Genomic DNA, 22,600 nt, shown 5'->3' with positions numbered 1-22,600 from the left:
TATGTAGCCATTTGGCCAATAACAAATTATATTACAAGTATTCTTATTATCTATGAGAACTTCCATACATCCTGACGACTCCTACAAATATATGTTCAATTAAAAAAAATGAGATAAGATTTTAATAACCCTAATTATCAGTATAAAGTCAAATATCATTCAAATTAAAAAAAAACAATAAGTTTACGCTTAAAAGTAACAACTGCCATTGTAAAAGAGCGCATATTTCTAGGCAATAAATTCCAAATACGCGCAGCTTGTACAACAAATGATTGTTCATATATTGAGTTATGTATACAAGATATAATAATTTGGGGATTTCTAAGAGATCTTGAAAATGACAATTGTTGTACAATATGCGCCGGTTTTTGAAATTTTACAATTTTATAAAGATAAATTAACAATCGAAATTTAAGGTAATCATCAAAATTTAGATTCAAATAATTTTTTAGATGTGTGGAAACATGAGCCCTAAACCTAAGTCCATAAACAAATCTTACAATTTTGTGAACAATCAATTTTATCTTCTTTTTATTCGTCATATTACAACCCGAATAAACCTCAACACAATAATTAACTTGTGACATAAGCAAGGAATGTGCAACAGTCCGCTTGACTTGTAAAGGTAGGGACAGATTCAGGTGATATAGCCTACGTAATGTCAGACAGACTCTAGTACAGACGTTATCAATATGTGGTCAATATGTGGTCAAAATTGTTTGAAAATATACACTTAAATTAAGCTAATATGGTGACTACTGAATACTCCCCTTCTGTGGTACTCCAATAATAAAGATTTGAAAAAATCAAAAAGAAATTGCAAGCACACACGTTTGTAATATTAATATTAATTTCTATCCATAAAGAATCCTGCAACACACATATTCATTCGGCCGGATCAACGAAGATCCTGATTTATGAAATTCTACATAAACTTTTTTCTTCTCTAGAGAACTTTCCATAATGATTCATCTAATTTATGTTCTCCACACACCAGTGATTTGGTAACATACCAATTTAGCGCGCAGAGCCTCATTAACAAGTACGAACAAATTGCACGCACAAATCACATGTGTGTGGGCAACTTTAGTTAGACTCAATGTCATAAATTAATGAAAAAAACAATTAAACAATATGCCATTTTAAAGTACAAATGTAATTATACAAGAATATAAAATTGCTTACCCAATATCCACAGAATACTGCTTAACGTATTGAAACAATTGAATTTGGCCGAAGAAGAGCCTGTAGTTTTATCACAATCCGATATTTGCGGGAGGACCTAATTGTGGCACTAGGCAATGACATACACTTTTTTAACTAACAACACAGCGATTTATAACTTCGTTTTGCAAAATATTCGTCACTTTTTATTAATAATCGTTCTCACGACAATTGAATCTTCACTCCGGAACGTATCAATCGGAAGTTTTATTTCCAGAGAAGAACTTTCGACGGCAGCCGGCAGTTACAACAATAAAATGCGTATTAATTTACCGCCATTACGCGCACTTCAGTTTATTACTAATAACTTTTATTTTTAATAAATTTGGTCAATTACATGTTGATATTTTTAAAATAACCATTTTAAACTAATCTTTTATTTAAAAAAAACAATAATATAACATTTAAAAACACTTATTAAAATTATTTAACACTATCAAAATTATTAAAGCCAAATAACAAAAGGAACGTTTAAAGCAAGGCGTATTTAACAAGGTGACAGCAGTGGCGAATTGAAATAAATACAGGCGAATTCACTTATTTTTTATATATAGAGTTTGACATACGGACGTACGGGCGAATATTTTTTATATATGTAGTTTGACATTTGTGCGAGCTATTTCTATAATCAGCTGTGCTGCCGATGGCACCTTATTAAATGCACCTTGGTTTAAAGCGAATTCATATTATATAATTCGCCTTGGAATTATTAAATTAAACTAGGGTTGCCGTAAGCAAGGATTCGAGCGAAACAAATGGGGAATGTCATATAGCAATTCGAATATATTAAAATTGGTGTAACAAAGTAAGTCTATGTTGATTAGCTCAGATCACGTAATAAAAGTTTGAAAATAACTAATTAGTAAAAATACTCAATCATTTCATGTTTTTCTAAGATAAAAAAAATTTATTAGCAATAAAAAAATATGAATAAAAAAATGTTCTGTTAAAAAATTTTTTTGTAAAAAAGTTTTTTTTTATTCTGAGCAACCGAACCGAGACTATAGCGGATATATTGATGTATGAATCATGTATTTAGGGGTTTCGGAAACTTGATTTGAGCACACAGACGAATAGACGGACATGGCTATATCGACTCCGCTAATTGTAAGGATTCAGAATATATGTATATACTTTAATATAATGAAAAATATGGATATTACAACTTACCACTTAATTTTCAAGCAAAAAGTAACTCTTATTATCTGACTTATGAAAAAGGTCATAACTGTTATGGGCCTTGCCACAAACAGAATTTATTAAAATTGTGAACATAAAGCAAGTTTTATGTTTGATTTAGCTTGTTATTTCAAAAAGCATAACAAATATCTAGAAACGGGTTTCGGTGTCAAAAGCAAGACAGGTAAAATATATATTATATAGTCCTAACTCAATTTTGGTTTTAAATGTTCGGTGGTCCGAATGATTTGCCTTATAACAATCAAACGGCAACACTGTCATTATTTAGTAATAAAAAGCTTGTTGCATTTAATAAGGTGCCATCGACAGCAACAGTCAAACTACATATATAAAAAATATCCGCTGGTACGCCCATATGTCAAACTCTATATATAAAAAATAAGTGAATTCGCCTGTATTTATTTCAATTCGCCACTGCTGTCACCTTGTTAAATACGCCTTGGCCTTGCTTTTGTTCAAAGTAAATTAATAAAGTAGACTCAGTAGAACAGCTGACTATTTTTTTTACTTTGGTCTGAACTGTCAATTCACTTGTGGTTGTTGTGGCGAAAAATACAACAAGCCCAAAAGCAAAAACAACAACAGGCAACTTTGACAGCTCAGACCTTAAACCAAAAACAAAATTGCTTGTGGTTTTTGTAAATGTTGTATTTGTTGTAGTACTGTCGCTACTTTATTAATTTACTTTGCTTTTGTTGTTGTTTACTTTTTCGAATTGCCAACTCTTATTTCTTGTCAACCTGCTGTAATAAAAGAGTCGCTAGAATAGTTTCACAATTTTTGCGCAAAATTAAATTTTAAGAAAAAGTGTGTTTTATGTGATTAAAAATTAAAGAAATGTGTGTACAAATAGTGTTTTTAAATGGGCATGCAGTGATTATGTACAACAGGTAAAATTTGCTCACTTTAATACATTTAAGAAATTGTAAGGGATTAATTATAATTTTCTTTCAAGGTATGTCAAGAAACCTTTACAGGATTAAAATCGGGAAACTGATTTAAAATGTGTTTAAATGAAAGATAACAAATGGAAAGAAAAAGGTAAACAAATTGCAATCTTGTGCATAAGTTATGAGACGGCAGGTAATAAATTCCAATTAGATTTAATATTTGTACTAATGTGGGTTAGAAAACTATAGTTTAGTGCATATTAATTATTTTTAGTTTTAGAATTTGCTCTATGGAAATGCAAAAAAATAAATATAGAGTTTTATAAGATGTTTAATAGAAAATAGAATATACATTTACATACATTTGATTCAAACTTTAAAAACTAATTTCTAAGTGTACTTCAATATATTGTAGTAAAATGAATTAGAAATCTTACAGCTATTTCTCCGGGGCAAAGTACCCGACAATATTTATAGTAAAACGAATTAGTTGTAGTGAGTTGTATTCGAGTAATAGTGGATGAATGGAGTTCGTACGTATGGTATTCCTGTATATTGCATTTGTAAAACATGTAATAGAACAACCAAAACATTTCGCACCGTCATTTCGTATACAATTAAATGGGAGTGACAGCAACTGTTTGCAAGTTGCCTTTTACAATTCTATATCCTATTATTTGTTATTGTTGTCTATTTTGCCATTTACCATGAATGTTGCTACGTTGTGCTGTTTCCTCTTTTTTAATTTTTCCTACAACTTTCAGTTTTTCTTTATAACATTGAATAATGTTAAAATTGGAGTTCAAATGTTGGCAGGGGAGTGGAGCAGGAGTCGCAGTAGCAACCAATTTTCGTAGTAGAAATTGAAAATTTAAATTAAATTTTATTTGTTTTTCACACAAGAACTCAAAGTAAATGCAAATTTGTAATGTTTTAAGCATGACCTTATTATTTATTCAACACAGAGTCTATGTCTAGTTCGTTGGTTGATTTGAAACGAGCTGTATTTAAAATTTACAAAATAAAAAATTAAAAATCGTTGTAGAGAGGTGTTGTTAAACAAATTAAAAAAAAAACATGATGTTTGTTTCAGTAACAATCAACTAGACGAGAAGTATAAAATAAAACATTAAGCAAAGCGGTATTGATCACTAAAGTTGAGATGAGATAAGATAATAAATTTTAAAAATCATTGAAAGATCATAAAAAACACCATGTGGTGTAAAACAAATTTGTAGGTTTCGTCAACAGAGGGTACAATTCAAAAAGGACCTCCCTATTTGTTGAGAGTTAAAAATGAACGCAACGAAATATGAGTCTGCATGTTAGTCAAAAGCATTTGAAATTAATATAAATTGATTTTAGGTTTTCCAATTTTAACAATGGGAGGCGTTACATGTTACAATTTCTGTTTTTGAATTTTAAAGTCTTGAGAAATATAAAGAATCCTGTAATGTTTATGTGGTTTTATTCTACTTAATGTTACGTAACCAATTTGATTTTTATTTCCAGCTAGCATTCATGTTTTATTTTCTTCTAGACTACTTTGAATACCCCGCCTTAAACTTTTTGAAATATATTTTCCACTGACACTATTGTTTTTATGCGTTAAATATGTACATTGAGCATAATATTTCACCATAATAATTGTTGATACGCATTCAATCGTTTGTCTGACTGTCTGTGTGTGTTTTGTTGAGACTCAGTGCACAAATGCCGGTATCATTGTAGTTTTTATTATTTTGCTGCTGCTGCTGCTGTTCAAAGAACGAAAACCAATTTTCCATGCCTTGCTATGCTTTGGTATCAATTTTCATTATTTCTATGACTTTTTTGTCGTATTCACTTTTATTTTATTTTTTAGCCGGTCGATTTGTTGTCTGCTGCTATTTTTCTTCTTTTCACAATTTTATTCATTCATTCACACAATACGTTTGTTAGTTTGTTCATTCGCTTGTTGGCTGAGTAGTAATTTTTGTAGAAAATGGCCAAGTGTAAGGAAGGCAAAGTTGGGAGATTTATCAAAAATGATTTCGTGCTTATTATCCTTAGAGTCTTGACTTTTGAATTTTCCTTTTGGTTTAGTTTACTTTTTTCTCTCCTGTCTCTTCTTTTGTATTTTTTGGCATTGCTTGTGGCTTTGTTGGTATTGTTAAAGTCATGGAGCCTTTTACGTTCCAGTTATTCTGTTTAGTTCCGAACAGCTGCTGGCTGTAAGAATAGAAATAAATAGTATTTTATATCTTAAAGCATGACTGCTGCAAGACTTTTCTACATACAGCAGACAAAGTAACACATTCATTCGATTCCACTAGCAAGTATACATTTGTTGCTATTACTGTGTGCTTAGGAGTAGGTGATGGTTGTAGTTCATCTCCAACTACATAGAAAACATAAAGTAAATTGTTATTATTATTTTTATTGAACGAGCTCAGAATTTTCTTCCGTTTAGAACGAGTGCTTGTTATTAATTTTTTTTTAGTATTGGATTGGTTGTATTAACCTCCCACATATCCATTGAGATTTTAAAGTTTGCACCCTACAAACTTAAATTGAATATCTTTTTAAGTTTGTACCCTTCTTTAATTTGTTTTGACCAACGAAGTACCATTCCGAGTTAAATCTGAGAATATACTTTATAGATATTTGACTTTCTTAATTTATTTATTTCCGGAAACTTTGCATGTAGTTCATTTCACATTCGTTTAAATTATAATTTTTTGATCCAGCACAATTTTTATAAACAAATTTGTGTGTATGAGAGTGGTGGCTGGCAGAATAACTGAGCCCCTGTTGCTCATGGGAATGTTTCTTTTGTGCATAATTGAGTGTTTTTGTTGTAGTCTTTATGATGATCATTTAGTTTTTTTTATTTATTTTTATTTCTATTCTGTTCATTGTTTTTTTTTGTCTGTTTTATTTGTTCGAAATTTAAACTTAATGCATTTGCAGCCAGCCATGAAAGAGTTTGGGATATTTATTTTTAATATATGAACTATTTCAGTTTTATTACGATATAGACAGAAAAAAAAACAATCATAAAAGAAAAACATTATAGATAATCTGGTGAATTTTCAAAAACATATTTATTTTTTAAGAGAGATTATTATGGCTTTCAAGGATATGATGGTTTTTATAATAAGAAAATAATCTCCAAAGAAATGCTTACAAAATATGATTTTAAATTATTAGCTTATTTATGCATTAGAAGATATTTAAGTAATTCTTAGAATTCAAGGAGGAAATATGCAGGATTAAACAATATTTGTGGGAAAAATATTTGTAATACATAATTATAAAAATATTTCACTAAAGCTGCTTAAAAACATAAATAAAATTACATACATTTTAATTATATTACTCTTAATATAATTTTTAAATTTAAACTTTTCTTAGTTTTGTTTTATTAACAATATTTTGAAACCATTTAATTTAATTTCTTAAACATATCACCCCAACCAAAATATATATATATATACATTCCCATTTGCCCTTCAACTTACATATTTGTTTTCAACATCTTGACACCAAAAAATAACAATTTTAACAAACTGTTAAATCTTATGAAAACAATATCAATAAACACTCTATAATTTAACACTGATTCTTATGAATACACCAATATTTTCATAAGAAACACCACAGAAACAAATCGTCATCATCATAATCACCATCATCATTGACATCTGCTCCGCTCGTACCCTAGAAATTTGAAGCCAAAAATATTAAAATTTTAACAGAAATAAAAATAAAAAGTCATTGACAGAAAAAAATAAAATAAGCGAAGGAAAAAATATCCTTTTTTCCACAGTTGCCTCTTCAAGTTACGTTAACAAGGAATCAAATACATACTCCTTTAAGCATACGAAGAAACAAACAGTTTTTTATATGCATATTAACAAATACTTAAGATTTAACGATTCCTCTACTTAGTTACGTTTCATTTTTTTTTTACAAGGAAAACAACTTAAGACTGAAGATGGAACAGACAGGGAATCGAATCGGAAAAACTACACACACTCTTGTTAAGTGGGAGAGCGAAGTGGAAAATAAGGAAAATTGACACTTGTGTTATTAAAAAAAAAAAACATAACAGAAAAACAAAACAAACGACTGAAATTGAACTGAGAAATCTCGTTAAATAAAATAAAATTTGAATAGTGATGATCATTATAAATAACAACAAGAAATTCCAACACACACATATTCTGGCAAAGATGTCAAGGGTTACAGTGGGACGAGTGTTGTGTAAGACAAATAATAGATAAAATTTCTATAGAAATTAAAAGTTATCGATAACATTTTCTAAAGGATTTATTTTTTACCGATAAATTTAGATATTTTTACTTAATGACAAACTTTTTATATAAACTTTTACTTATGGATACATTTTCTATAAGAATTTTTTGTTATAACAAAATGTTCTTTAAAAATTTAAATACATATTCAGGTTTTTATAGAATTTTGTAGATACTAAATAAACCATTTTCTAAATATTTTATTTGTAATTGATGAATTTTCTATATAAATTTATGTCTATTAAAATTCATAGTTATCGATTAATTTTCTATAAAAAATTATTTTTAATAGTTATAAATAAATTTTCATAAAAAAAAATTATGTTATCGATAAATTGTTTATACAAATTTTAGTTATCTATAAATTTTCAATAAAAATTTATTGTTATCGATACATTTTCTGTACAAATTTATAATTATTGGTTATCAATAAATTAAAAAAAATGTTTAGCTTTTATTTGTACAATATAAGTTAATACAAAGTATTGACCATTGTTAGCTATGACCTTCTGGTAAAATATAGATTCCGAGCCAAAATAACTGCTCATTATTTGAGGCCAAGAACGAATCAATATCGAATACTCTGTTCCATACTCTGTTCTGAAGCATATCCCAGAGAGAGCGTTCTGTATCGATTGAAACAAATATTAGTCGGGGGTGGTCTGGTCTATAAAACGGGTGAGATAAAACTCCCGAACCACTTCATTCTAAATACTTTTTAACAGGTATTGGAACATGTGGCATAGCGTTGTCATGATGGAATATTACGGTTTCATGTGTGACCGTTTTTCGCCCAATGCTAGCTTTAAACGAATCAGTTGCGTTCGGTACAGGTTTCCTGTGATGGTCTGGTCAGATTTCAGATTCTCATAATAGATAACTTTAGCGCCATGGATATTTGTTTGGCTTTGGTGTCGATTCTGTTGGTTAACCGGGCATCACATAATATCATTTACGCTTCGGGTTATCGTAATGTATCCATTTTTCATGGCAAGTAATGATTCGGTGCCAAAATAACTTTTTTTTTAGCGTTCAAACTTAATTTCGGACATGTAAAATCGTCTTTTAAGCTTTACAAACTCTTATTAAGTTTTTCAGCAATTTTTATGGAGTAATGTCTTAAATTTTTGGTCTTCAAATTGTTTTGGCTGGCCTGGGTGATCTTTGTCTTCTGTGTTAAAATAGGGGTGATTTTTTTCTGAATCAATTTAATCAATTTATTTATAAAAATTTTTAGTTTTCTATACATTTTCTAGAGAATTTTATAGTTATCGATAAATTTTCTAAAATTTTCACACACACATATTTTTAAATTTTTCAGTTTTGTTAAAGTGATTAACTATTGCGGCAACATTTTCTAAATTTCAGTTATATAAATATAATCATGCACTAAAATTTTTGTCTCCTTTCCTATTTGTCACACTGTACCCATATCCAAGACACTTGCATCGTATTACACAACAAAGCGTATTATTTTAAAAATTTTAAAATAAATACATACTTAAATCGAAAAAATAAAACTGTTACATAATGACTTCCATATGATAAGAAGATACATTTTAAAGATAAAATGACAAAATACAAGTACATATGTAGATATTTTAAGATTCTGTGAATAACTAATTAGAGCAACTAGATTTATAGTATTTCAAGGTTTATTTATACATATAAAACAAAAACAAAACATGAAAATCCTTTTTAACCAAACAAGATTTATGTCACACATTTTCCATGTTTATTTCAAAGATTTTAACGATTATTTTCGAATTGATTGTTATTTTCTAAACACAAACACACACACAAATTGATGAACAAGATTTTCTATAATTTTAACCATTTTTTAAAGCATTTTAAAGATCTAAAGAAAAATTGATAATTTGTGCCCCACAACAACAACAACAAAAACTGTAACATGAATTTTTAATGATGACAATAAGGAAAAGTTTAAAAACGATGAAGAAGAAAAGACAAACGGCGCGGTTTAATTTAATGTTACGAAACAAGATTCATTCCATTTTATGTAACATGTGTAGTAAATTTAAGCTGATGTGTAACAAATTTTTGAAATACTATTTTCAAAATGTTCAATTTAAATGATGTTCATCTGTTTTTTTTTTTTTGTATTTTTTATTACAATTTGATTTCTATGGTAGGAAAACCAGTCAGTCATAGCCAGCCACAACATATGGGTTAATGGACACCAAATACAATACAAAAACCAAAAAAGAACTACAAATGCTAAATAGTCAAGAACGTTAAATGTTCTTTCTACAATAGTCTGGTCTCTGGCATTTAAAAATAGTGTAAAATGCGTGAAAAATGTATTCAATATTATCTTTAGGCAGGCAGGTCATGTTGGACCACTGCCATATGGTGTGTGTTTTTCTTTTGACTTTTAACAGTCTACAAGTATTTTATTCATGGTAGTCTGCTGCTTTATGGCCAAGGCAGGCGAGAGAGCGAACATTTTGAGCCTTCTTTTTTTTGCCTTATGTTGCTGCTGCATTGAAATATGTAATTGTTGTGGAACAATTGATGCTCTGTTTTTGATAGTGGCCTAAACACAAAGAAAAATACAATTTTGTTTGTTTGTTTACGACTGAGTATTTGTTGTTTGGGCATTATTGGTTGGATGGTTGTTTGTTTGGTTGGCTTGTCGGCTTATTTGTACTCGTATATTTGATGATTACTTGTATTCTGATATTGGTTTAAATTTTGACCTTGTCTATTGACCATAAAAAGGCACAATTAATTTGGTTTACTGTACTATAAGAATTAAAAAAAAACACATAAGAATATCTCTAAATTGATTTAATACGGTTACAGTTGGTTCAAAATTTTATACATGTGTTTTTCTAAAAGTCGGTAGTTTTTTGGAAGAAAGAAAATATCCAGAAGAATAAGAAACATTTTGGAAATATTCTACTATAACTAACTGTTTGATAAAATATTCTTTATTTTTTATATTGCAGCTTTAAATTTGTCATTTCGCTTGCAAACATTTTCTTTATAGTGTTTAACCGTGACTTTGGTTTTCCTTTGTCCCAAAATTTCCTAACCAACTATTTTATAATTTTGTTTATATGCATTTGTGTGACATTTATTTTACTCGATTTATTTATCTGGCATGAAATGTTGCCCATTTTTAACCTTTGTTTAGAAAATCGTAGATTTGGTACTGTAAAGGATATTTATCACAATAAATCTGATACCAAATTAAAGGGCTAACAAAAAATATAAATATTTTGGAAAATATGTCAATATTTTGAATTTAATATTTTGCTGCAAAATCGAAATTTTTCGTAATAAATTTTAAAATTTATAAAAGGTTTACAAAAAAATTGGTTTAAACCTTTCATAAATTAAAAAATGTATTGGGTGCATGACTTAAAAATGCGGGATTTACAATAGATGGCGTATCTTTGGACGCGGGTTTTGTTTTTTTATTACTTAGATGTCATTTTGAAGGGTACACATCTGTAATTTTTGCTTTGAAAATGTCGAATTTTGTACCAGTAGTTTGCTTTACTTCTTTTAAAAAAGTGCAGCTGAAGCACACCAATTGCTCAACGATGCTTATGGTGAATGTGTTTCATTGGTTCCAACGTGCGAGATATGGTTTTTGTGGTTCGGAAGTGATGTTTTGACGTATCGCCCAGGCCAGCCAAAAAAAATTTGAAGATCAAGAATTGGAGGCATTACTTCATGAAGATTGTTGTCAAACTCAATAAGAGAAATATTCATGGCGATAAGGCAATGCTCTGTAAAAGGATCCAATCTATTATGAGCTGCTGAAATCTGGCCAGACCATCACGCAACTGATTTGATGAGAATATGCGGCCAGACATGACAACGCTCGGCCACATTATGCAATACCTGTTAAAAATATTTAGAATGAAGTGGAATGGAAGTTTTGCCCCACCCGCTTTATAGTCCAGACCTTGCCCCGTCCGACTACTATTTGTTTCGATCGATGCAGAACGCTCACTTTGAATCAGAGTACACGATATTGGCTTGATTCGTTCTTGGCCTCAAAAGATGAGCAGTTCTTTTGGTTCGTAATCCATATTTTGCTAGAAAGATTGGAAAAGGTCATAGCTAACAATGGCCAATACTTTGAATAAATATATATTGTACAAATGTTTCCAAATAAAAACCAAAAATTTAAAAGATTCCCGCAATATATTGTTGTAAATTTAATAGAAAACAAAAAAAGTTTCTCAAAAAATTAATCGATTATAAATTTTTGTGGACAATTTAACGATAACTATAAATTTCTAAGGAAAACTTATCGATAACTATACATTTTTATTGAAAATTTATCGATGTCGATAGAAAAGTTTTACGATAAATATTAAATTTTATAATTTTATTTCCCTGATTTCCTGGAACATTTATAAGTAAATCGTTACAACAATAGCTCACACTATTTCGTTATCTGAACATCCTTTTCTCTCTAAAATACTATTTTTGATCTATAGACTACTTGCCCCCTCAATTCTTCGCCATTTGAACTGAAATAGAAAAAAAAAACATTTACAAATTTCCCATTACCTCCCCCATATCCATCTGCCTTAACATTTAAAGTTGTGTTTTTATTTAATTGTTTAAATGTAAATAAATTTATAAAATAAATACATACATAAAAAAATCAACATTTACATGAAAACATTTAAGGATTAGATGTCGTCGTTGTAAGTTTATATGTTGTTTGCATATGCACAAAATACAACTCGTTAAAATTTAGTTTAATAGATTTTATTTTTCTGTCTCAAATTAAAATTTATTACTTTAGAAAATCACATAAATTTCAAACGAAGAACTTCTTGTACAACAAACTATGTACTCCTCTAAAGAGTTTAGAAGAGTAATGCTTGTGTGTGTGTTTGTGGAACAAACTTGCAACATGAAACATAAACCTATTAAAATAGTTTGCTGTTATGTTGCAATAAAAATAAAATAACAACAACTAACAAGAGACATGTGTTTATGTAACTGAAGACAGACGCATAGACGGACGGACACGCAGTTGCACACACATAAATAATCATTGTCACCATCATCATTTACATGAAGATCAGCAATTTACATACGCACATTTAAACACATACATACCTACATACGTACTTGCAACATAAAAAGTAATAAAGTGAATGAATGAAAAAAAACGAGAACATACCAATGTACCCATTTATTTATTTGTTCATTGTTGGAGGTGCAGCAGTTTATGTAAGAGTGCGATTAAAATAGTAAAAACTCGTACATTTTGTTTTAATTTTTACGTAAAATTCCTTAAACTAGATGACAACACAGCCAAACACATGTCTATCTGTATGTCTTTACAAAAGTCCGTCCGTCTGATCGTTCGCTTGTTAGTGTATCTTTCGTTTTAAGTGCATGAGGGTGTAAAAGTGTTACAGTTAACTCTTCGTTGATGATAAGAATATTTAAGTACATAAGCATATTAAAAACAAACTCCACTTATTTAACATACACACACAGGGACACTTGGTTGCACAACAACACTACGACGCAACACTTCATCAACAAGGAACTCATCAATATTAGAAACGCATGCACTTACATACATGCAGCACACACCCATACACATTTACAGCAAAAAAAATCGTCCTAGATGTTGAAAAAAAAATAAAAATTTAAATAGAATTATAAACTCCTACAGCAAAGTACTTTAAATTTCTGTAGAAAATAAAACTAAAACAAAAAGACAGGACTCTTATTTCGAGAGAGCAGCTACAGAAATTAAAAAAAAAATAAAACGTATTGAAACTAAAATCTTGAAACAAAACAAAAAAACTACACTTTTCATACACTTCGACATTTTACTTCATTTAACTAAATCCTCTATACAAGTCCTCCTGTCTTTTTGTGATTTTTTTTGTTGCTGCTGCTGCTGTTGAGTGTTTCTACTCCTTTACACATGTCCTATGCATACTATAGTTTTTTTTAGGAATTCTTTTTCGTACTATTTCCTACTAAAAGCAATAAAAGAAACGAAGAGGATAATCCAGCATTTGTTTAAGTAGCTTTTTGTGTTTGTTCAATAAACACAAGCAACCAAACATTTCAAAACACACACTCAAACATATGTACATAAGTAAAATTTAAAATATAACTGAAGTAGTCTGCTACTAAATTCATACATTTTAACAAATAAAAAACAAAAAAAAACTGAAAACTCTGACAAAAAACACATGTCCTTAATACTCCTAGTTGAAAACGTATTGTACGCCCATTTTAATCATTCTTTTGTCTCTGCGGTCTGCATGTAAAGTAATCATTTTAACTGAAGCAAGGACATTTTATTAAATATACATATTCCTATTTTAACAAAAGATCTCTTTCTCTCTCTCTGTCTTTGTGTAACTCCATATTAATATACATACAAACATTGTGTGTACTTTAAGTTCGTATATGATGTCCTTTTATTGTTTTTGATGGAATTACTCAGACTCTTATTTATTTTAATTTTAAAAGCCGTATTAGCATTTTTTATATATTGGATTAAACATAGAGAGTATTTTAAATCATTGAAACAATGCTGCAGTAGTTTTAGAGTTTTTGGTATTGTATTTTGGCAAAGGAGTTGTTTTTCTAAAGTCAGTTTTAAGGTTCTAAATAATAAAATATTGTACGTATTTAATGTAATACTTTTTATACCTATTTGGTTATAAAGAATGTATGTTCCCAAGCGAACACAAAGTAGTCAGTACTCATTTTTGAAAGCACCTATTGTTTTATATTCTTTAAAGGAGCTTCTTAGATGTAGATGTGTAAGCGAATAAATTATCAAATAAAAGCGTTAAAACTAAATCTGCTTCCAATTGGGAAATCATCATAGAAAAATCATGAATTCTGCAGGAGATTTTCTAAATTTGCGGAAGCTGGAGAGTTATCTTGACGTTAACCCTCTCCCTTTCAGAAGTCATGAAATTCGTGTGGTGAGTACTTATTTGGAAGCAGGTTTGTATGTGTCCAAATTTTCTTATTTTCTACTTTAGTAAGTCTATCCAAAGTCGGTTTATAAGAATTAAATCGAACATAATATTCGGTCACAAAAATTGCATTCTACCTAATCCAAAAGAAACGGAAACACTCCAATGTAAAAATCTGAAAAATTATCTTGTATATTCATCTTGACGACCGATTTGGGGGAATAGGTTTTGTGGATGGTTTTCAAATATCTCTTGGTTATTTCCTTAAACATTTTAATGAATTTAACAAATTATTTTTATACCCTTCACCTTCGTGAGAAGGGTATATATAAGTTTGTCATTCCGTTTGTAATTTCTACATTTTTCATTTCCGACCCTATAAAGTATATATATTCTGGATCCTTATAGATAGCGGAGTCGATTAAGCCATGTACGTCTGTCTGTCAGTCTGTCTGTTTGTTGAAATCAATTTTCTGAATACCCCTGGTATCTTCGGGATCCAAATCTTCAATAATTCTGTCAGACATGCTTTCGAGAAGTTTGCTATTTAAATTCAGCAAAATCGGTCCACAAATCGTTTAGATATGAGGAAAAAACCAGGACAACCTCGATTTTTGACCTAAATCTGGATTACTAAGTCATTAATATAAACAATATGGATATCTAATGATAGATATTTCAAAGACCTTTGCAACGACGTATATAAGACCATAGTAAGTTGGACCTACAATGGGTCAAAATCGAAAAAAATATTTTTTAACCCGAATTTTTTTTTTTTCAACAAAAAAAATTTTTAAAATTTAAAAAAAAAATTTTAAAATTTAAAAAAAAAAAATTTTAAAATTTAAAAAAAAAAAATTTAAAATTTAAAAAAAAAATTTTTAAAATTTAAAATTTAAAAAAAAAAATTTTAAAATTTAAAAAAAACAATTTGAAATTTTTTTTCCAAAAAATTAAAAAAACTGAAAAAAAAATTTTGTTCACTTAAAAATATTTAAATTTTTTATTTTGAAGTATAATTTGGTGAAGGGTATATAAGATTCGGCACAAGCTCTCTTACTTGTTGATATTTCTATTAAATTTTGTCATGAAAAGCAAGTTTTCATCTAGTTTAAGCGCATCTTTTTTGATCCAGGTTTCGATTTGGAGCAGCATTTACTTTGTCCGACTTCGACTTCGATTAATATAATCCAGTCCATACCGTACAAATCGTCCGCTACCTGATCCTGATTGTTTTAAAGCCGAATTTAAAGTCTTCGAGAAGCTTCAGAAGGCATGGGAAATGAGCTAACTTCCAAATACAGATAGATGAAACTTGTGGACCGATCAATTATTCTAGGATATATAATTAATTTTAAAGCTTTTTGACATGAAATGAATTAACAATGAAATAAACAATGCAGAAATACCGTAGTATAAAATAATGCTAGTATTGCAGCAGTATTAATATGAATTATATTTCTCAATAATGGTGATTTAAATAGGCGATCTTTACTATAGATCATTGACATTTAAGATTGATAATGAACCCTTCACAGTGTAGAAAAGGCATTTCAATTTGTCAATTATCTAAATTACTTTTCAATATATTCTTAGAAGAAGGAGGAAGAAGGTCTTTTCAGAGGACCTCTGTGTGAGAAAAAGAGTAGAATGTTGTAGAAATATGTAATGAATAGGGGACATCTACTGTGTACCTTATATGTGGAAAACTATCAAATACGGGTGAATGAGTTAAAAAGTAGACATGTTACATTTGAACTAAGGAAGGGAAATTGTCCACATGTTACACTTAACAATGTTAATACACTTCAGTCCAATTATGTAACATATCTTGATATTAACTTGGATATACGTCTTACTTGGCGCCGCCATATAGACACCAAGAGACTTCTCATGAAGTTCAAAAGCCTCTAACCTTCACTGGTTAATCAGTGACGAATCAAAATTCAGCCTTGACTATAAAGCATTGTTACGATGTGTACAACTGAACCAAATTTCTTATGAAAATATCCTTCACTGACAACACTTGTAAAATAACTCATGTTCGCTTTTTAATTTCGGTTTCACATATATAAGAAACTCACACATAGTCGGTGACCGCGGGCGTACTGCTGGAGACCAATGCTATAAAGTCATCCTGTATAAAAGAATTTTAAAGCCAATTTAAAAATATGGAATCCAATTATGGGGAACGGCAACTAATACCAGTATTAATCTTATACAGACGACCCAATCGACGATTCTTAGGACAGTGACGATTGCACCATGCACCATGGTACATAAGAAATGAAAACATCCATAGGGACTTGGAAGTACCACTAGTAAAGGATGAGTTTAAGAAACCCGTGATAAATATATGTATACTGAAACTTCAATGCCAATGCCCTAATCCTCCTGATTTTTTATTCTCTTTTTAAACACAGAGCGAGTAGGAGTTATAACGATTTACACTTACTTTGTCTCTACTTTAAATGTGTTCAGTTTGAATATTAGAATTACAAAATAATTTCCGATTTGAAGATGTCTTACAAGTTATACAAATTATATATATTTATAAATACATATATATATATATATATATATATATATATATATATATATATATATATATATATATATATATATATATATATATATATATATATATATATATATATTTAATTTAACAAGAAGAATTCTATTGCATAAATTATAACAATCGAAATTAAATCAAAAAATAAATTATATTTCTTCTATGAAACAAAAGTTCATCATGCATAATTTAATCTATACTTGGGATCAATTATTTATTAAATTATGCCAGAATACTTGAAGCATATTACGCATAATTTAATAATATCTCTTAATTTATTTTCAAAAAATTTCCCAAATTATTAAAATTATACATAAATTCATTTATTGATTTTTTTTTAATTTCATTTACAAACCTATGTACTATTGACATTTTTGACATTCTTTCTAAATGACTGCCTACTACCTGTTCATGGGAAAATGTCAATTAATATTTCAATCTAAATTTGTTATGTAATTGTTGTGCTTTAGAATATTAAATATTATAGAATTTTCCACAAATGTTTAATATAAAAAAAATATGATTTTAAATTTAGAATTGTATATGTTTTCTAAGAAAATGTAACTAAAAATAAATTAAACATAAGTACGAGTATTGTAACATAAAACGTGTCTGTCTTCTAATACAAACTTACCTATGACAACAAGTGTTCATTTATATTTATTTTTGAAACTGATTTTACTGGTAATTAATTCACATCATGTTTTTTTCTATTTTGAAAAGAAAATAATTCTCTTTAAAGAAAAACAAATTATAATTCTTTGGGAAATGTTAACAAGAATCAATAAAATTATATTTAAAGAAAATTAAATTGGAATTTCTAATCCTAAATTAATATTTGTTAACAAATTGAAATATATAAAGTAAGAATACTTTTGTAGAATTTTTATTTTGTAATTTTAAATGGTTTACATTCAGGTTTTTTACATTCTCCTTTTAAATTCCTATTCTTGTTGTTATTGTTATTTATCATTTCATTTACTCACTGATCTAATTAAGATATTAACTAAGTAAATGTTCATTAAACCATCCCATAGCAAATAAAGTCCCTAATCCTCCTGATTTTTTATTCTCTTTTTAAACACAGAGCGAGTAGGAGTTATAACGATTTACACTTACTTTGTCTCTACTTTAAATGTGTTCAGTTTGAATATTAGAATTACAAAATAATTTCCGATTTGAAGATGTCTTACAAGTTATACAAATTATATATATTTATAAATACATATATATATATATATATATATATATATATATATATATATATATATATATATATATATATATATATATATATATATATTTAATTTAACAAGAAGAATTCTATTGCATAAATTATAACAATCGAAATTAAATCAAAAAATAAATTATATTTCTTCTATGAAACAAAAGTTCATCATGCATAATTTAATCTATACTTGGGATCAATTATTTATTAAATTATGCCAGAATACTTGAAGCATATTACGCATAATTTAATAATATCTCTTAATTTATTTTCAAAAAATTTCCCAAATTATTAAAATTATACATAAATTCATTTATTGATTTTTTTTTAATTTCATTTACAAACCTATGTACTATTGACATTTTTGACATTCTTTCTAAATGACTGCCTACTACCTGTTCATGGGAAAATGTCAATTAATATTTCAATCTAAATTTGTTATGTAATTGTTGTGCTTTAGAATATTAAATATTATAGAATTTTCCACAAATGTTTAATATAAAAAAAATATGATTTTAAATTTAGAATTGTATATGTTTTCTAAGAAAATGTAACTAAAAATAAATTAAACATAAGTACGAGTATTGTAACATAAAACGTGTCTGTCTTCTAATACAAACTTACCTATGACAACAAGTGTTCATTTATATTTATTTTTGAAACTGATTTTACTGGTAATTAATTCACATCATGTTTTTTTCTATTTTGAAAAGAAAATAATTCTCTTTAAAGAAAAACAAATTATAATTCTTTGGGAAATGTTAACAAGAATCAATAAAATTATATTTAAAGAATATTTGTTAACAAATTGAAATATATAAAGTAAGAATACTTTTGTAGAATTTTTATTTTGTAATTTTAAATGGTTTACATTCAGGTTTTTTACATTCTCCTTTTAAATTCCTATTCTTGTTGTTATTGTTATTTATCATTTCATTTACTCACTGATCTAATTAAGATATTAACTAAGTAAATGTTCATTAAACCATCCCATAGCAAATAAAGTCCTTAAATTTCATTCTTATCATTGAAACTGACTAATAAATAACCATTTTAATCAAATCAATCAGTTTATGTCCTCTCCTTAACTTTCTCTTAAACATTAAAATACAATTTAATTAAATTAAGGTGTAAAATAAAAAGGAAATTATTGTTAACGTTTTTATTTTGTTTTGTTTTTGTATGAAGCCAATTTCCTTGTTTTCATACCACTCGTATTTCTATCGTTGTTCAATTTTCTTATTGCCAACACCTGGACTTTCACTTTTTTTCTAATGGTGTCCAATACTTACATACAGTTGCAACAACAGCAAATAGAAACCTTTAAGACCAATAAAAATAGTACAAACCCTATTTAAACGATAAAACTCCATAGAAACCATTTACGAGTTTATTTTTTTTCTTCAGCTTGTTTTATCCTGTAAATGTATTGCCATAAAATCGATTGTAACGAGTTATTCAACACCCAAACAAAATGAAAACACCAAATTTAATACTGTCGCAACAGGGTGTTTTAAACAGGGCTGCTTAAATCTCTAATACTTGCACTAGAAGGATTCAACAAATTTAAAAAGAAACTGAAAAAAACCTTGATCTACATATTTAAAACACAGATAGATTTCGCCCAGGTTTACTTTTGGCCACAGACATTGATTTCTGAATTATAGAGTACTTTATCTCTACTAGATCATTGCTTACAATGTTCAGTGTTATCTGTTATCCATAACAAAACGCAATAAACCACTTTATAAGTTTTTAGTTCTTTGTCTAAATCCAATTCTACACATTATTTTCAGGTGCGATTTATTTGTATATCAAACTGATTTGTGGAAAAATTTATGTGGATATCTATATAAATCATCTACGACCGAGAAGTCCTATTTCGGGAGGACATTTGTATGTGGACTAGATTAAATAACATGGACAGCTGATGAGCCAGACGCAAGGACATTGATAAATCTATCCAGAAAGTGAATCAGAGTCGATCAGACTTAATAATGATACACATTATTTCAATAAATTTACAAATTAACTTCTCTCCTTCGAACACCCTTTATTTCCTTTGTTCCCAAAACAAAATTTTAGTGAACATGTTGAACATAACACGCAGCTCCGCACAGCATTGACAATGTCTGGTTGGGCATAAAGTACCTTTTTCAAATTTGGCTACGTTATTGTCAAACAAATGTCACCAAACACCAACAGAAACAACAATAACGAAAAACAACAACTAGTCAGTCGTATACAAAATAAAATACAGGACAAACTACTAACAAGGACAATATAAAAACTAATAAAATCTATAAAATGTCTAAAACGTTGACACAAACACACGAGCCAAATTCAAAATACTAAAAGAAAAAACAAAACAAAAACCCGTCAATATCAAATGGTTAGAAACCAAACAACATACTAACTAAATACCACTATCACAAGCAACGACTGTTTATGGGAGAGAGTGTGAGTGTCCTTAGTTTAATAGTCAACATGTGTGTTAGTATAAATGTGACAGTATTTGTTAACATTGATGCAAGAAGAGCCGCTTTTAAGATTTAAGAAATTGATAAGAAAATACTGAAGAAGATACAAAAACTCAAATAAAACATACAGTTATTTATGCTTTTACACACTCTCTCTGACCCATTACAATTTTAAAGTGATGACTAGAATATAAAAGAAAATGGGAATTATTGTTCAGTTTGGCATAAATATTGCATCCTTAATGTTGTTTATGTTTCCAACTACACTTTATACCGTCTAACTAGCAACACACTTCTACAGACAACTTTGTATCTATTGATTTGACTTTATGTTGCGTGTTTTTTTTTTGTATCTTTAAAAAAAAATGTCATATGTTTTAATGCTGTAGAATGTAGAATTTCTTTTTGTTATTTTGTATAAATTTTAAATGCAAAACGTGGCTCTAATGCCAGACCCTCTAAACTCACAGCAACGTTTACAATAATCATTATCATCACAAAAGTAGAAAAAGAAAAGAAATGATAAAAATAAGTATTTGCTTTGACATTCGTAAACCAACACGTGTGAATGTTTCTCTTTGCTTGGAGACACTCCTTAAATTTAAAAGGAGATGAAGACGATGATGAAAAAACCACTTGACAACCTTTGGATGTGTAAGGTGCTATAGTAGTACATTCTTTTTGCAATATAAACAGGGTAATTTATAGCAAAATGTTATTTTATTCTTATCATAATTCTAAACAAGTAAGAGCGCCAAATTATACTTTAAAATAAAAATTTTTCTACAAAATTTAAAAAAAATATTTTTTTTCGAAATTGTTTTTTAATTTTTTAAAAATTTTATTTATAAATTTATTAGTGAAAAAAATTTGTTGGTGAAAAAAAATTCGGATTAAAAAATATTTTTCCCGATTTCGACCCGTTATAGGTCCAACTTGCTATTATAGTCTTATATACATCGTAGCAATGGACTTTGAAATATCTATCATTAGATATCCATATTGTCTATATTAATGACTTAGTAATCCAGATATAGATCAAAAATAGGCCAAAAATCGAGGTCCATATATCTCAGCCATTTGTGGGCCGATTTTATCGATTTTAAATAGCAACCGAGCCGGAAGAATTCTCGGTATATTGATGTATAAATCATGTTTGTAAGTTATTTAGGGGCTACGGAAAGTTGATTTCAACATGCAGACGGACAGGCTATATCGACGAAAAATGTAGAAATTAAAAACGGAATGACAAACTTATATGTATATAGTAGGGTATTCAATCGTTAATCGGTTAACCGATTAATTTTGGACGGTTAACTGTTCGAATAATTTAAAATTGCCGATATTCAAATAACAAATAAACCGATTAATTTGTGTCGATTAACCGAAATTTCTTTTTTTTTTGCACTTTAAAAAATTTGTTTGTATTTATTTTTCCCTTTCAATTCAAATACAAATAGATATTTTTGAACATCCAATAAACATGATTAGTGAGTATGTATAACGACTAGGGTTGCCAGCCTGGCTGGACTTGGCTGGATTGTCCAGCTTTTTTGATGCCTGTCCAGTTTCAAGCTAAAATATCATTTGTCCAGCTAAATAGAAATGTTCGACAATAATATCTATATTATTTATTACTTCATATTTACTTACTACTAATTAGTACACAGTAATAACTTATGCAAAAAAGTGTATATATTTTTTGAAGAAAGGAAAAAATAAATGCAAAAAAGATTTATGGGAATACGTGTC

At 28.5% G+C, this 22,600-nt stretch overlaps 1 long non-coding RNA gene across 1 annotated transcript in view; it reads left to right on the top strand.

Moving 5' to 3' along the window:
* The first annotated feature begins 3,182 nt into the window (after window positions 1-3,182).
* LOC135953417 (uncharacterized) overlaps window positions 3,183-22,600 on the top strand; it is a 136,730-nt gene continuing 117,312 nt past the window's right edge. Inside the window, exon 1 of the long non-coding RNA XR_010576211.1 lies at window positions 3,183-3,314. This is a non-coding gene — a long non-coding RNA (uncharacterized LOC135953417). The remainder of the gene's footprint in view (window positions 3,315-22,600) is intronic.

Source organism: Calliphora vicina, chromosome 3 (genome assembly GCF_958450345.1).
Source record: "Calliphora vicina chromosome 3, idCalVici1.1, whole genome shotgun sequence".
NCBI lineage: Eukaryota > Metazoa > Arthropoda > Insecta > Diptera > Calliphoridae > Calliphora > Calliphora vicina.
Note: the sequence above shows the minus strand (reverse complement) of the source record. Positions and strands in the feature narration are given on the sequence as shown.